At 32.6% G+C, this 5,121-nt stretch overlaps 1 non-coding gene across 1 annotated transcript; it reads right to left on the bottom strand.

Annotated features, from left to right (window-relative positions):
- Positions 1 to 238: 238 nt before the first annotated feature.
- Positions 239 to 322, bottom strand: Trnal-cag (transfer RNA leucine (anticodon CAG)). The gene has a single exon. It is a non-coding gene; the product is annotated as a tRNA-Leu (tRNA).
- Positions 323 to 5,121: the final 4,799 nt, after the last annotated feature.

The raw sequence follows: 5,121 nt of genomic DNA on the forward strand, positions 1-5,121 counted from the left end.
ACTGCATTTTTTGAGTGGGAAAAAAACGTTTTTATATTTTAATGAAAAATAAGATAGCATTTTAATTATTGGTCGCATATTTGAGACAAAAGTATGCAATCTAAACGTAACTGCTTGCATTCTTGCAACTCGATAATTACCTACGTATAAAATAAAAACTAAAAATATATTTTATTGCAAAGATTTGTAATTCAAAAATGTCTTATTCTATTTTATAGTATATAAAAACAAAAAAATTTGTCAGAAGTGGGATTCGAACCCACGCCCACAGAAGTGGACTGCGACCTGAACGCAGCGCCTTAGACCGCTCGGCCATCCTGACTTGACAGTCGGTTGCGTAAAGAAAGCTTAAGTATGTATTTGAAATTCGAAATAAATTAAAGGAAATTAAATGCAAGAAAATTATTGTTGCTGTGTATCAAAATAACATTTCAATATTACAATAAGTAAGAATTATTATCAATATCAATGTATAATATTAAATAATTAATAGTATATATAAAAATTATTCCTAAGATTTGTATATACATTGTATATATAAAAATTATTGCTAAGATTTCTTGCATTTCCTTGTATTTATAATTAGTTCTTACTGCCTTGATATATATTATTTAAGTCTTGATGCTTGTGTTTAAAAAAACTGTTTCAAAAATGAAAACAAGAGAGAAGTAGTTCTTTCCGGTAGTTTTTTACACTAAATAATTTATTGTCACAATTGGGAAACAAAACTTTTATTCAATTTAATTATTCAATCTTTTATTTAAAAAAACTACACTCTCTATCTTGCATTTTTAAACTGTAACTTAATGATTTATTAAGGATAATTTACCACTATAATGTGTAAATATTGTTATATAATACATGTAAATACAAAACATTTATATCAGAAAAGATTTTTGAAAGATGTATTAAAATAAGAAAGAATATAATTAACTATATATATTAACGAGATTATATTATAAAAATAAAATAGCTATTATGCTAAATGATTAATTTAGTTCTAATTCCACAGGTAAAATTTATATTTTATCTTTTTTTATAAAATTCTTTATAATTTATATATTATTAATGAAATGAAAATAATGTACAAAATATGGTATTTGCTTAACCGACTGCAGATATGTCTCTTTCCAACGTTGGTTGAGAGAAGATCTCAACGAAGGCGCGCTTTATATTCGACTTAGAAAGCTTTTCCCTCGATATGCAGACTTTCACTTCCGTATTTTAAGACTGGCATACTCCACGTGCGTTCCGCATCGTTAGCATGTAACAGTTATACCAATATGTTGCCTGATTTACCTAACATTCTCTTTCATAAGCACTGATATAAAATGCCAGATAATTACAACAGTATTTCTAATTAATTTTTTTAAAAAATTGCTATTTTAAACACAACATAAATTTTTAATATGTACGCGACAGTAAATTAATCTGTAATTTTTATCATTAAGACAATTTTAGTTTTTTATTAAATAACTTATTCCTTCAACTTAAGCCTAGATTTATTTAATAAAAAATATGACTTTTGTCTTTTAGAAGCCTTATAATCAATATAATATGAGCGAAAGAATGTGGATTCCCCTGAGCACTACTTATCTTCGAAGTAGCGTAGATTCCCCTTGATACGTAGTATATATCTGTTGTATTTCTCGACTGTCCACAATTATTCAGAATTGTGACCGTAATTTATTTTAACCTTTAATAATATTATGTGATACCTAATATATGTATACATAATGTCAACAAAAAATACCTCCCTTTTATATAAGGATTTTTTACGAGAAATATTTCCAAATAGCTTCCAAATTATTTCCATTTGTATTATCTATTTTAACTATAAATGTTCGAATTCCTTTTTGCTACTTATGTTTCATATATGTGATTTAAATCAACGACTTCATCACTAAAATTGAAGTATTTCAAATATAAATATTTCAATGTAAGATAATCTGGTTATATATAAGATAATATAAGATAGTCTGGTTATATCATACTATCTGATTATATGTATATATAAAGAAAAAAAGAGAGAGAGGAAGGGAGAGGAAAAAAGAAAGAGAGAGAGAGAGAGAAAGAAAAGAAAGAATAACTGCTTAACATCAACATAATGTGTACGAAGACTTTCGCGATGAATCGAAAGCAAGGAGAGCAGAAGTTCGAAATCGATCTCCCTCGCTTCCTGAGCGAGGACCGGTTGAAATTCGCGCATGTATGTAGTCGATCACGTAGAAAGCTCAGTTGCATAAGCCACAACCGGATCTTGTCAGACGTTGTTTCCGAGAAAGAGAAGGAGATGAGAGCATAAAGGTGCGCCGATGATGAAGAATGATGAGCTGAGAAATTCGGAGAAACTTTGGAAATCGCCGAGGGACGCGAGAAGCGATGGACGCCGCGATCGGTGAGAGTGGTTGAAAGTTGTTCGTAACAATTTTTTACACACTTTAACGTTAACATTAAAAAGAATATAAACCACTCATGAGATGGCTCGATTACTTAATTTTTTTTAAATAAGGAGATCCGCGACATACTGATATGCTGTAATTACTTCTTTCTCCTCTCAGTATTTTTCTCAGGTTTTAAAACAGCGTTTATTATGAGTTTGTCGAAAATGAGGAACTTTAATGCTGATACATGTGCAGCAAAATATAGAAATCAGAAATCGCAATGAAGAAATCGAAAGTACATACTTTCCGCGGCCACGAATAATTATTTAATAAATTCTTTCCGAGGAAAGAAATTAATTTTTAGCTCTTCTTTTTTTCTGCATCTTTTATGAATAGTTGTCAGCTCGTTGAACTTTTTGGAAATCAATAAGAATCGACTTGCTTATATAGCGTTGTGAAATGCTTTACAACGGTTCGATGAATTTTGCAAAATTCGGGAAGCGACCGGAAGAACATCCGCTTATGTAGTGAAAATCGATTTGTAAAGCATCGCCACACATTTTACGGCCACTGCATCCGAGACGCGAGAGTCTCGGTCGTCATCAATTCACTGCAATACGAAAGAAGGAAGATGAAAAATGTATAAAACCTACTTCGTACAATACAGACCGCGCACAGGAGAGCTTATCGCAGAAAACATTCTAATTCTGCGGTTATAATATTATCCCCTCGTTCATCTCTCTTCTGATGTCGCGATAAAAATTCTATGCGCGCAAACGAAAAAAAGAAAGAAATAAAAGTATTTAAAAGCTTAAATTTTTGTGTCGAGCAAGTGGAAAAAAAGAAGAAGAAAAAACTCGAACGTGCCGATTTAGTACAAGATAGTTTGAAGCGGTATCTGCCTCTCGTGGTCTCCGTAAAGTGGAAAAAGCTTAACACTTGCTTTCGGATACCAGACTCATATTTCACCTGTTTACAGCCGAGTAAGCCAGATGTCTCTCAAGAAGAAAATTCCCTCCACGCCTCGAGCTTCTTTTCACTATTTTCCAGACCATGCTATCTAGAAGAATGTTCGCCTCATCGATTCCCATCTCTTACTCGACGCGCTGCTGTTCGCCGCTAATCTCGACCGAGATCAATCATTCTACCCTCTTCTTACCCCTTATTTACTTTATTATTATTTTAAGTGACAAGACACCCTCCCAAGTCAAGGGCACACGAGAAGCTGTCATTAATAAGAATCTCTTTTTCCCTCGCAGGATTAAGTATAGACATGTTCGGTTTCTATATCAATCTGTGATATTCAAAACGCTTCGTGAATACGAAATATTGATCGAATAATTAAATATTCAATACCGCCCACTAAATGATTTCGGCATTAGCGCGACCTGTTTAATATGTAATGGTGAAATTATCATCATAATACCGTTTCCTCGGAAACGCGCGCGGACGAGGGAACCTCAAGTAACACATAGAACGTAATAGGCAATTAATACTCCAATAATAACAATATTATTGGATTGATCGTAATTGAACCACTCGAATGTTCTCTATGTAACAGGCAGTTATGTGCATCGTAACGTAAATAGTTTCCAAGCTGCTTGTCTCGAGAATTAAACCCACACGCTATCCTTTTTACCAATTAAGCGTTTCTCTAATTTATATGTATGTGTAAGACATATGCATGGATGAATAACACTTGTTGAAAAGTGGATATCTTTCGCGATACTTATCTAGTAAAAAAAATACGAACTGCTTGCGCAACCTATCATATGAAATAATTATTGTTAAAGCGTAAAGTGAGGAGAGAGACCAGAAGCTGAATTTTTATTAGAGAAATTTGAAAAGTAAACTGTCGTTTTACATAAGCAAGTCTCTATATCCGTCTATGTAATATGTCATTGCGTGATATACCCCGCATTATTATTACAATTACGTAAAGCCATATTTTGTTATTACCACAAATGCCGATTAATAATCAGAAATGGAGCGTGTGTGATCGTTTTTATCCGAGAAATTATGATGATATTACGCAATGCAAAATACTTGATCAAACTTTTATGAGAAATTTAAAGCGCGATTTACATCAAAGTATTTTATAACAAGAGATATTTATAAAGATAACAGCTGATATAATATTCCGCTGATATTATTATAAAATAATTATTCGATTCGACAAGTCTTCTACTGAGCACAGTGGAAAAACTGGCCTAAGCCACGATATTTCTTTGCGACTCTTGGAGAAGGAAATGCATTTACGGAGGTAAAATGCATCGTTGTAAGAGAAAGGGAAACCCGGCGAGCGAACACTGCTACAGACTTTATTCGCTTCATTCAGTGAGTGATCCTTAGTCTGTCATATGTGCGGGCAACCTCCTTCCTTTGGAAGCTTTGGAAGCATTCTCCGTGATTTTTCTCTCGTCAACGTCAATCAGTGAAAAAAACGTGCGCGTGTCGTGCGATCGCGAAGTGAGATTTGACAGACTTTTCTTGTACGATAAAACGCGATTCACATCACTTCGAAGTTTTTCTTTTTTTTTTTTAATCGATATAGTGAACTTTTAAAAAACACGCCTGACGTAATAGACGTTGATTTAAATATATTGTATATGTACTACTTTTACACCGAGACAAGAAGTGAAAAAGTCTTATAAAATATATAAAATATTTTTATTAATATATACATATATTAAAAGACACAGAGGTTTTTTAAATACGACTCTTATTTAACATTAAC

This window comes from Camponotus vicinus, unplaced genomic scaffold (genome assembly GCF_025532165.1).
Source record: "Camponotus vicinus isolate PSW18456_S1 unplaced genomic scaffold, iyCamVici1.0 SCAF_6, whole genome shotgun sequence".
In the NCBI taxonomy this organism is placed as follows: Eukaryota; Metazoa; Arthropoda; class Insecta; order Hymenoptera; family Formicidae; genus Camponotus; species Camponotus vicinus.